Below are 13,234 nucleotides of genomic sequence, written 5' to 3'. Positions count from 1 at the left end.
ATAAATATATTAAATATGTAAATAGATGTTAATAAATGCTGTTACTCCTCTTACCAGGACTTGTGGAAGAAGTATGAAGAAATCCGAATAGATTCTTCCGTTGTCCAGAATGTCCTTGCGAAAAAAAGAACGTAACCGGCGTGACTGAGATAATAACAAAAAAGAAAAAAAAAACGAAAAAAAAAAAAAAGCAATAGCGAGCATAACAACTTTTAGAACTATAACAACAACAGAAACAACAACATAAAGTTGATCTAACCCGAAGAAAATGTAACAAGAATTTAAAAACAAAAGTAAAACGTAAAAAAGTAACAAATGAACAGAAAAAAAAACCTCATCACTCTAGGTTGGCTTAATTGTGCGCAAATGAGATAGATTAGATAGATTCAGCTAGAAGCCAAATCTGGATTCGTACTTATAAAACAAGCTTAATCCAAGTCAGCTGTCTAATCTGACCAGACTATCATGCGTGTGTGTGTGTGTGTGTGTGTGTGTACGTACGCACACACACAGATATGCTTATGTATGTATATATGTATGTATGAATGTATGTGTTACCACTGAAAGAGTCGATCAATCTCTGCAACATCACCACCACTATGGCGTCTAGTGGCACCTGGCTAGTTGCAGTGTCTGACATTTTAAGTTTTGTTTTCCGTAAGTCTTAAGTGAAACACAGACAACTTAAAGCGAAGATACTATCTCTGACGCCGCTTGTTTAAGTCGTTCACAAATGTTTTTTATCTATTTATTCATTGATATATATATATATATATTTTTGTTCAATAATTCGAGGGTGGATCAGCTCAATGTTCTTGTTCTCTACTCACCACTCTCTCATATACATTCATACCTCCACATTTTCATATATCGATACATGGATAAGTGTGTGTATGTGCGTGTGTGAATATACATGTGTGTATGTATATATATATATATATATATATATATATATATATATATATATATATATATGTGTGTGTGTGTGTATATATGATATGATATTATATATATATAGCTGTTGAGGGACGCTACCATCCTAGTTCTCCGGTATATACGACTGTGCAGTGAAAACCTGGAATTTCATTATCCGAATTTGAGTATCTTTGATATCTGCATGTCAATTTCTCTATCTTCTTCCTTTTTTCTCATGCATACATACATACATATATATATATATATATATATATATATATATATATATATAGTTCTCAAGAACTTAGTGACCAGACCAAAAGGGGTCTACATTTAGCATATTAGGAGTCCACCTAGTGGTCATTCCTCTTATATGTAAGTAATATAATTTTCTGAATCTTCAGATTTTTTTCAATATGCTAGGCCACTGGTTTTAATTGATATTAATTTAATTAATATCAATTTTTTACCCTTATTATTTAAATTTATATATATATATATATATATATATATATATATATATATATATATATATACACACACACACATTATATGCATTATATATATATATATATACATTTAAATTTTATATAGTATATATAATTCGAGACAACATTCAGTAATAGGTTTTAGTGGTATATTTCAAGTTTAATTCAAATAGGTATAAAGTCATGGCCACCAACAGCCTATTAAGTTGCTGCGCACTTCCAATGATTAGATATCTAGTGAAGATGTACTATAATTGTATGACCAAGGGATTTGTGCGTCTTTCAATTTGTACACACACACACATATTAGAAAGAGAATGACAGGGAATAGATATATAGATTTATGCGTGCATGTTGTGTGTGTGTGTGTGTGTGTGTGTGTGTAGTTGTGGGTATGTTTTAGTCTCTTAGTCAACAGAGGACGAACAGTACCAATGACCTATTTTCTGTGCTTCTGTTGTCTGATAACTGGCGGGAAGTGGCTCGAATGCTAGCAATAGGATTGGCTCCGCTGAAGGTATCCTTAGGCATGGGGATGGTGCGAAACAGGGTGGTAGATCATGTTTATCGCTCAAGACAGGCCAAATTTCATATACGTGTCTCGAGTCGATCCATGGCTGTAGTAGAAGACTCTCGACAAAATACTGCACTGTAGGATTGATTCCGAAACCCCCATGACCCTGTCTACGATGTAAAATATACTTACGTATATCTGTGCGTGTGTGATGCTCATTAAATTCTTGTCGATCGCGATAAAATGGAGTAAAGAATCCCGTCAGTTGCGCTCAATTTGTGATTCTCCCAAAGGGAGACCTTATTGCTCTTGAGCAGCTCTAATGCTAAAGCTAATATTAAAGATTAAACTAAGCTTAAAGGTGTATGTGGAGTGATTTATTTCAATGATTAAACGCTGAGAAATTAGGACCCTCAAATCAACGGGGGGGGGGGTTAAATCAGATGCCAGCTTCTATAAATTGCATGGGTAAATGAAACTGTGTTCCCTACACACACACACACACACAGACACACACACACACACAGACACACACACACACACACCATATTAGCTGCTTCAAATAACGAGTTGGTTTAGCCTGATAATATATAGTAGTGTTACAAGCGTTTGGTATATGAATGGACCAGGAACGAAAGAAAGAATTAATTGGTCACTCTGCATACCAAAGGAAAATATAACTAAGAGAGTAAAAAATATTTTCGAAATGCTCTCCATGCGTGATATAAATTTGGGTCGTTTAAACATTTGTCGGAAGCTATATAGTACATGAACTCACATGAACTTAAAACTGTTCAGTTTATCAAAGCGAGATGTTTAAACACTGGAGATGGACATAGATTTGAACTAGTGCTTTGACTATACCCCCATTGCAATCAAGCAAAGGAGGCAAAATGGATTCTAAATGAAACATAAAGTTATCTCGCAAGACAGATCTCCAAGATCCTTCCCTTTTTTAGCCGTTATCGAAGCACCTCTTGGTGTTCAGAATTTCTTGTTCACCAGGGAGCCTCACTTGCCACAAAACTCAAGGAACCATGCTTCCTATTCACATTTAAATCTCTCTTTAGGGTTTAAAGAAATGTTTTTTTCCCCGCTTCTACCTCCTCCAAATCAAACGCCCCCCAGAGTGATCAGTTGTTTTATATCTACGATTCCTGGGTATTCCTTAGTGATTAGTTCCCTGCTACTGACGCTCACTAAATGTAATCTCACCAGTCAGATTCTACTGTCCGTTATTATAGGCTGTGCAGCATGATCATAATTGTATTTGTTTGTGTGTCTCTATCTCGAATGTTTATATATCCTTGTGTTCATGTCTCTGTTTATTCCGCTTGCTTTTCTTCTCTTTTAGGTTTTGACCGATCATTTTATCATTGTTGCGTCTGCAAGTTTTATTGTTATCATTTATGCCTCTTCTTAACTTATCACGGCCATTCCTTTTTGATTTACTCTCGTCCGCCCTTCTTGCCGCTATTTATGATTTTTTTTCTCTCTCTCCGCTTTAATTCAAACACATTTCTCTATTCTCTGTTTTCATCCACTTTTTTGTTGTTATTTCTTTCTCGGATTGCAACCTTCCAATGACTAGGTCATTCACTACTCGCTTTTCGATGCGTATTTACGACGATGAAATATTACGGCTTTCATTGTTTTCTTGGCCGAGAAGGCTCATGGAAGGTGCGGTATAGGTATATACACTAGTAACCTATGGACTGCGGCCTTCACTGAAGGTATCTGGTAAGTGGAATCTTGGTCAAGCCATCGCTACTGGTCAGTGTTTTCATCATTGTGAGAGCCTATGATAGGGAAGCATTACATCTTAAAACGAAAGAGAAGGAACGCAGAGAAAGTAGTCATATACGATATTTGACAGACTCCGTATATATGAAAAATAAAATGAGATGACTGAAACACCTCAACTATGCCATCGGTACAGTTAAGAGTTGTTTCATTGAAACAAAAATAAATAAATAAAATTGTAAACTAAAATTTCCCTCTTAGTTGGAGAGAGAAAACATGTCTATTAGACCTCATCATCATAGAGGAGATAACGCTAGCTTACCTGTTCAGTTCTGAATGATTTTTACACTTAGAAAAATATTTACGAATAATTTCGGCCAATATATAATTCGCAGCAATTAAAAGCCAAACATAATCTGAGAGAAATAACAGAAGTTATACTAATCAAAAGATATTTGTAACTCTATATCTTAAAAATCTTTATCAATTGATCAGGAAGGCTTGTATAGACTATACTATGTTGACGATGTATAACAGATCAAAATATGTCTATAATTATTCCTTGCCTGCAGACAAAGATCACACTACTCCTTCATGAATTAAGTGTAAGATTGAAATTATTGATATATTAAAATTATCTCCCCTTTTCTTTCAGTGTTGCTAACAATCACCACAAGGCTCTTATCTTTCCCCAAATTTCTAATTCAGTATATCGTATATGTAGTTTCAGTTTCAATCCCACTGCAGGCACCTTGTGCAAATGTCTTATACTGTAGATCTTGTTCGACCACATGCCTTATAACTCTTTTCCGCATCATATAGACTTATATGATTGGTTTCCCGGTTTCAGTGGCAGGAATACTTATTTGTGCCAGCTGAGTGGATAAGAGAAACGGGAAATGAAACGTTTTGCTCAAGAACACAATGCATCATCCGTTCTAGGAACCGAAACCACAATCTTACGTTCGTGAGTCCGACACCCTAACAACTAAGCCATGCACCTACATACACACATGCGTGTGCGTATATATGTGTTTGTGTTTATCTTCGTGCTTGTGTTTGTACTTCAACGCCACCAAACAACCAGCGTTAGTGTGTTTATGTCTCCGCAACTTAACGGTTCAGTAAAAAAGGATGATAGAATAAGTATAGCGTTAAACATTGGTACAAGGGTCGATTTGTCCGACTAAGCCCTTTAAGACGGTACCCCAGCATAGCTGCAGTCCAATGACTGAAACAAGCAGAAGATTATATATATATATATACATATATAAGTCTAATTGCAACACCGAGAAGAATGCAAATACATTTCTTTCAAGTTTTCGGTGTGCAAAAAAAAAAAAAAAAAGGAAGCGGAGTGTTCTGACGTACAATTTCATGGATTTTTGAGAAGGCGATACTCAAAGAAACCGTACCCCGTGTGCTTCTGCAATGAATATATTTATCTGTTACATAAAGCAGTCATAAATTAGTTTATCATCTTAGTGGATAGCTTAATTTGCGCGTTTATGCTTTCGATGGCTTGCCATTAATTAAAGAATATATAATTTATGCGCAAAGCAACATAAACCGGAAGGGCTGATATAAATCAAACGCAGAGAAGCGGTGCCTTTATAATCTTATGCTTCTGGTAGCTGGGCTTTCCAATATTTAAATTCAGTTAAGTTCTGTTTGCAGGAACATCCCGAAAGAACGGTCAAATTTCCCTCAAGTTACACCTCAACACCTGCCGCACTCACGACCATCGGCACTTACGACCATAAAAAAAAAATAATAAAAGGATAAGTATATAAATCGATTATCCGACGTTGGGCAGTTGCACGTACGATAACTATCCCAGCAACAGGCATCGCAGGCCTCCCTCAGACCCAGGCATCCACTGCCTGCCACTGTTTCTCACTCAGTTGCTTTCAAGCATAAGTTGCATGAATGAAAATAGTGTTGAAAAATATAAATCCGACATACAACCAGATCGACTTACGACCTGTCAGTCGGAACTGAACTCGTTCGTAAGTCGAGGAGAAGGTGTATTGGACAATCTGGTTATAGATATGCAATGTGGGAAAATATCGGAATGGTCAGAGCTGTAACACGTTTATGATCATATCTCAACTCAGGGTTGACCTAGGGCTAGAAAAAAACAACAAAGTGGTTATTTCTTTCCAATGACGACTGGCGGGATCAACTTTTTTCCCTTTCAAGCAGACCTTTGGTCGCAGACATTTTTGTCTACCGTGATTTGTTTTTCATTAAGAAGGCTTTTGAAACTAATCCGTTTATCCTCACTTATATGAGCAGGATTATTTCTAGAATGATCGTATGGAGAGATGACTATGTTGTTAGAAAGACGGCTATAACTATAAGATTAGACAATTAAAAGATCATTTGGCAGTACAATCTTCGAGGTAACCATTAAGTTAATCTACCGATTAACTGCGAAAAGATAATTACTTTGTATATAGTCACTATTTTGAACATCAGAATGACGCTCTTGCTACAAAAATAAAATCAAACTCTAAAGTGAATATTTTCATTTCCCCTTCCTTTCTCTTACTGAACACATGCACACACACACACACACACACACACACATACACATACACACACACACATACACTCGCACGCATGCAAACGCACACACATATACACACACACGCGTGCAAGCACATACACAAGAGGCAAACACACACTAACATGTGTGTGTGTGTGTGTGTGTGTGTGTGTATTTACATGCATATGTATGTGTAGATACATATGCATGTATATTGATTGTGTAAAGAACGAACATGATTCAAACCGTATTCAAATTTTCGGCTTTGGTTCAATACAAATCCTTATACAGAAAATAGATTCTGAAGACTAACTGGAGAAGTACTACAATGTGTTTATTTCAAAATCAACACACAACCACATTCTCATTTACTTTCTGCTTCCACCCCTACCTCTCTCGCTCTTTTGCTCTCTCTCCCTGTATATATATATATATATATATATATATATATATATATATATATATATATATATATATATATATATATATATATATATATATATATATATATATATTGTACGTGTGTGTGTATATATGCGTGTACACATACTTATATATTGTAAGTTTATCTAGACAGATATTTTTTATAGAATTTAGATTCAGCTCTGCCAGTTACGAAGTTTCGTATACGAATACGCCTATGTAAACTATGCAACCGAAGATAAGAAAATTACGTTATTGGAGTATATCCATATTTCGGGAGTTATTGCTCCTTCTTCAGCACCACATTAAAAAATACATTGCTTAAATAACCACTAAGTTTAGCGGTGTGACACAAAAATGGATAGATCAATTCACACATTCAATACATTCCCGGAAACTGGTAATTACGTATTAATTGCTGGTAAGAACATCGCATTTCGTTTTGCAACCATAATATACGACCAAGTATATTAAAGTTTATAATTCAATAGTGTGTCCTACTTTGTGTTAGCAGTGCGTTGTTTTCACTATTTAATTGTAACTCTACAAATTTTCTTTAGAATTTAGAGCCAGCATATTAAATTACATATCAAACATATTCTTGACAATTGGTACGAGCATATACGAAACATAACTTTTAGTGCTGTCTCTAAATTCTACAGAAAGTCTATAGGGATACACGTAAAAAAAGTGAAAACAACGCACTGCAAACACAAACTAGGACACAGTGTTGACATATAAACATTCAGTATACTTGATAATATATTATGATTACATTTCTCAACGAATCTTTACCAAATTTCCAAAACGTATCGAGCTTATTGCTCAATGAATTGTTGCCATGAAAACAACGGCTAATAAATGTCATTGTACATGAACAGTCAATAATGACATTTACCATTATATATAAACAGTCTTAAGCGGCAAACTGGTAAAGCTGTTAGCATGCTGGATAAAATGCTTAGCGGCATTTTGTCTGTCTTTATATTCTGAGTTCAAATTCAGGTGAGGTCGATTTTGTTTTTCATCCTTTCGGGGTCGATAATATAAATGCTAATCAAGTACTGCGGTCAATGTAATCCACTAACTCCTCCCCAAAATTTCAGGCCTTGTACCTTCTATTGAAAGGATTCTTCTTCTTCTTCTTCTTCTTCTTCTTCTTCTTCTTCTTCTTATTATTATTATTATTATTATTATTATTATTATTATTATTATTATTATTATTATTATTATTATTATTATTATTATTATGATATTTTTGTTTGACTTTTGCTTTGTATTTGTACAAGTTGACTCCAAGTCTCACCCAGAGACCTCAAAAGACAACAAGTTAGAAGTTCAAGTCGGTGTTATCCCTAAGGTGTCATATATTTGGTTTTGCAAAACATAAGAACATTATAAGTTTGTTTTAAAATTTCAGATTACATAGACAGTATATTACGTAGGATATGGGCAGTTCCCATAAGCACTATCTTTTGAATTTCTGCCATTTTGAGGTTTTCCAGTATCTGAGCTAGATAGGAATCAGCCCTTTTTACTATCATTCCTAGGGTACCTAGGGTTGGTAGTTAGAGTCTATGTCATGCCAGTTATTTTGTGATAAATTAATGATTTTATGTACGGTGTATGAACATCGCCTTTAGGATTTTCAGATGACAGTATACATTACTGGTGTCTTGATGGTCTGAAACTATACTGAATCAAATATTTTGCTTAGAAAGAAACAAAGCAAAATGCTTCCTGTATGTTTTATTACATGATATATGAGCATGAAGTAAAATATGTCATCGACTTCATTTTTGCTTCACTTATAGTGGGTATAATCACTCAAAGTAACTTACAGATATCTATTTTTCCCATTTCTAAGGGATAAAAATAAAACTCAAGTTTAATGGTAAGAAGGGAGTAATGAATGCAACTCGTTAGATTCGTTACTCTTTGCTTCTGCGAAATCACAGCTCTATTACTATTAACTTCATTTGCTTTATTTTTTCATTGTTTTTCTACAACCACGCGAAGGCCTGGGTCGGAATGGTTGACAAACTAAAGAGCATTTGAAATAAAATTCATCTGCAAAGCTAATATCATATTCTGGTATTACATTACCATATATTATACTCACCCAAAGTCACTTTCATCCGTTCTTTATATCATATACTGCTATACTTATAAGAACTACTCTCCACACGCTCTTCGCCCTCTCTACACACAATCAACAAGTCATTCTGCATTTACTCAAAACAAGTACAAATTTCACCATTGATACTGATTGAACTTTCAAATATTATTTGTTTCAAAAATAAGCATTAGGTTATAGATGGAAGCCAAAACCTGATGATGGCAGTAAAAGCATAATTAGAGGAATAAGTAAATAATTAAATAATTTTAAAGAGCAACAACAATTACAGCAACATAAATATCTGCAGAAGAAATGATTAGAACAAAATGCTAAAAATTAAGTAATAATGAGACGCGCAAGAAGAAAGTAAAATCGTGGCATGGGAAATCAAATCAAAACGAAACTAGAAAAAAAAAATCATTTAAATAACAAGAATCACAGAAGAAAAGATGGTTACCAGGGTGATGTGAAATGATGCTGCTATTGCTAAATTAGTTGTTAGTAGCAAGTGATTTTAGACTTACCAAGATTGAAACTATCAAATACTGTTGTCTTAGTCTTTACTTGGAAGCGTCTGACTGAAATGTTGGTATGAACTGTAAACTGGTGTGATAGGTCTTATATAAAAGATCCAGAGAGTCGTAAATATTGCTTGTTTATCAAGAATCTCTACAAGTCTGTCAAATATCCGACATGTACTCCTACGCTACTCATGTTCATCATCATCTTTCAAGAAATAGATCATCCTTCAAGCAAATTATCTTTCCGCCCTGTCATCAAAACCCTGATATTTTATCAACTTTTTTTTTCATTTATCTTCTTCTAGACTTAAGGTAATCACAATGACGAAACCATTGAAATGACACCGGAGAAAAAATCTCGTGGTGAAAATCAAAGCATGGTTTATACACTTCAACATATGTATTGTTTATATTGTTTACGCCATAATCTCAGTTTTACTGCAAAGTTTATATGTTCAAGTTAAATTAATAGCATAAAGAGCTTCAATCTTCATTTCTTCGCTACACATTAATTTCTTTTTACTTTTTCGCAAGTGTTTCAACACAAACAAATGTAATGAAACACAAGAAATAAAAAAGGCTTCTATTATGTAGTTATAAATTGTTTTTTCTTGTTTAATCCTAGATCAGACCTAGCGAGCTGACTTACGATCGAAGATATTCAAGTCATGATTAGACAGGCTTACTCTTATTTTGTTTACTCCGATATAATGGATCACTTATCGAATATGTCATTCCATTTTTTAAGACAGGAAGATGTGATTTGAGGGATACTTACTTGCTAGTTCCTACAAGTCGAGCGACCGTGTAGAGGATCCTTATACTTGCTATTACTTCGCCCTGGATCAGCTGTGACCAACATTAAAACATGTTCCAGTCGTGACCACATTGTCCTTTCCCCTAAATTTTCACATTTAGTATATATTGTAACTCATTATTCAATGTTTAATTTTTGAAGTCGGTATGATGTGATTTGATAGAGATTTGGCTGCTATTTCTGGAAGGTTATGGCTCTCTGAGATCTTAAGTAGTAGTGTATATTCTGCATAGTGTATATAGTGTATATTCTGCATAGTTCTAGCATTATTGATGAACTGTGACAGAATCTAAAACGAAGTATTTGCAAACGTTCACAGCCACAAATACCTTATCTATCACATATAGAAGTCTAATATTTCTGTAAGAGTTTGTTTCTTCATGTTACTGTTGCTCAGCACTAAGTCAGCCTTGACAGAGAAACCTATGATCACCGAAATTCCTGCATTGACTGTCCCAAATTTCCTTTACACATATGTAAGTCGATGGCTACATTATCTACCTATCCTCCCATTTTAAGACGGTAGAGTATGATTTAAAGAAAGGTCGGCTGTTTTTCGAAGCCCGAGTAACTACATAGAGATTCCTTCATTATCTCATATAGTTGTATGATACTTACACTTATCTTGTATAATTGCATGACACACAGCATTGTTGCGTAACGGGTGGGCCGAGGGAACCATCTCGTTCATTGCGCGCCCTCCTCCCCGATAGTTCGAAGGCTTGTACTACGAGACCGGTAGTTGGCTCTGGTTGATGGAGCTGAAACTCACATGACTCTGTTGGAAGGCCTAAAGAGGGTGTGAGCCAAAGCAATGCGCCCTTCTCCTCCATTGGTCAGTAGACTGCGCCATCTAACAGTCGACGCGGGCTGTTGAAGCTTAGATTGTGTCACGGGACAGCTGGCGCTGGCTGCTGGAGTGGGTTTAAAGGGAAACTTGACAGGGTGGTTAAATTGCACTAAAGAGACATATAGTGACACTGATAGGAATAAAGTGCTCCAAGAAGTACTTGGGCTGAAGAAATCACCTGAGCCAAGAGTACAATTCGATTTGAGTGACATCAGACGGAAAGAAATTGATGAGTACATTAGAAAAGCAAGAACAAAGAGTTCACCAGGGAACGACGGCGTTAGCTGCAAGATTTATAAGCATTGCCCGAAATTGCGTTTACGACTATTCGCAGTGATAAGAGAAATGTGGAAGAAGAAAGGCGTAGAAGAGCGTTGGTATATAACTGAAGGTATCTATTTACCTAAAGAGAGGGAGACAAAAACATTAGGACAATTCATATCCATTTCACTGTTAAATATCGATGGGAAGATCATGTTCAGAATTATTACCAAGGAGAATCATAAGATTTGTACAGCATAACGGATATGTTAATGAAGCAATCCAGATGGCAGGGATCCCTGGAGACCCTAGATGCATAGAACATGCATTTACCATCTGAGAAGCTATCAACAGTGCAAAACAAGTGAAGAAAAACCTATATATTGTATGGCTAGATTTTGCCAATACATATGGATCTGTTCTACACGCACTAATTCAAGCAGCTATGGACTTCTTTTGGATTTCAGATGTTCAAACGAATTCTGATGTATCACTAGGATGAGATATACAGCAGAAAAGTTTTGCAACTGGATGTACAATATCAGTCATCTTATTTGTGCTAGTCATGAAGATGTTACTAAGATCAACAAACTGTACGAAAGCTGTTACAAAGACACCATTAAAGGCTTTTATGGACGACATTACTGTATTGCCAGTAAGTAAAGAAGCAGCAGATGGAACGTTAGAGCGGTTGGGTGAGCTAATAGGATGGGCGAGAAGGAAATTCAAAGACAAGAAATCTCAAAGTGTGGCATTCGTCAAAGGCGTCCAAAAAGAAGTGAAGTTCAGGACAGGAGGCGAAGAAATACCAACCGTGAAAGAACAATCAGTAAAAAGTCTCGACAGATGGTACAGAGATTTATTATATGATAAGAAGCATGGCAAAGAAACACACGAATTAGTGGAACAAGGACTAAAGGCAATTGACAGAACAACATTACAGGGGAAATTCAAATGCTGGATACTGCAATTTGGACTGTACCCAAGGATAATGTGGCCATTGCAAATGTACGAAATAACCTCAAATAGAGTAGAATGGATAGAACAAAGAAGCAGTGTGCTTATCAGGAAATGGCTTGGTCTTCCAAAACCGCTGAATACAACTGCACTATATGGAAAACCCGTGCTGCAACAACCGATAACATCAATCGTCGAAGAATATAAGGCAGGAAAGGTGAGGGCAGTAATGGCGCTAAGGTATTCGAAAGATCAGAACATCCGAGAAAACCCTCAAGAGGTACGAACAGGGAGTAAATGGAAAGCTGAAGAAGCAGTAAACAGTGCGATCGGAAAGCTAAGGCATGCCGATATAGTCGGAGCGACACATGAAGCAAGAACCGGTCTAGAGTTACAAAATTTCAAACCATTTTGCTTGAGCAGTGTAAAAGAGATGAAGGAGGCAGTGGTACACGAAATGAGAAAGGAGGAAAAAGAACAGTGAAATGTACATTTTGTGCCATGTAGTCAACAGGGACAGTGCCTGAGAGGGAAGAAATATGTGGTCAGCCGCAGAATCTCATGGAAGGAGGTTTGGGCTTGGGAACAAGCAAGAACATTTTTCCTAATCAAGTCACCGGCCAATTTAGTCTGGTGGAACTTATAAACGAATGATGAATGTAAATGCGGAGAGAAAGCGACTCTGAGATATGTTCTGTCAAACTACAAGCTAATACTAGACAGATATACATGGCGTCACAACTAGGTCCTCAGTGTCATAAGCGTGGTACTCAAGGAGAAGATCGAGGGATATAATAGGAGTGAGTACCTAAAAGTGGAAAAAACACAGAAGGATATGCTTCCAGAAGGAGGAAAAAGGACATAAGACCCGGCCTTCAAAAAAAGTATACAAGACATACGAAAGATGAAAGGGATACTGGGAGTTGGTTGCAGATTTGGAAAGATTGTTAATGTCCACTCATAAAGACAACAAAAAGACCAGACTTAGTCCTTTGGAATATGGACTGAAAAACTGGAATTTTACTAGAGCTGACAGAACCGTGGGAAGAGAACATCTCTAATGTGGAGCAACGGA

At 36.0% G+C, this 13,234-nt stretch overlaps 1 protein-coding gene across 1 annotated transcript in view; it reads right to left on the bottom strand.

The window, feature by feature from the left end:
* LOC149136644 (con-Ins Im1-like) overlaps positions 1-9,380 on the bottom strand; it is an 87,300-nt gene extending 77,920 nt beyond the window's left edge. The window contains exon 1 of the mRNA XM_089348393.1: positions 9,278-9,380. The gene's annotated coding sequence lies outside the window, so the exon portion shown is untranslated. The remainder of the gene's footprint in view (positions 1-9,277) is intronic.
* Positions 9,381-13,234: the final 3,854 nt, after the last annotated feature.

The sequence above is a fragment of the Octopus bimaculoides genome, chromosome 3, assembly GCF_046866305.1.
Source record: "Octopus bimaculoides isolate indiv1 chromosome 3, ASM4686630v1, whole genome shotgun sequence".
Lineage (NCBI taxonomy): Eukaryota > Metazoa > Mollusca > Cephalopoda > Octopoda > Octopodidae > Octopus > Octopus bimaculoides.
This window is presented reverse-complemented; position numbering and strand designations above follow the sequence as displayed.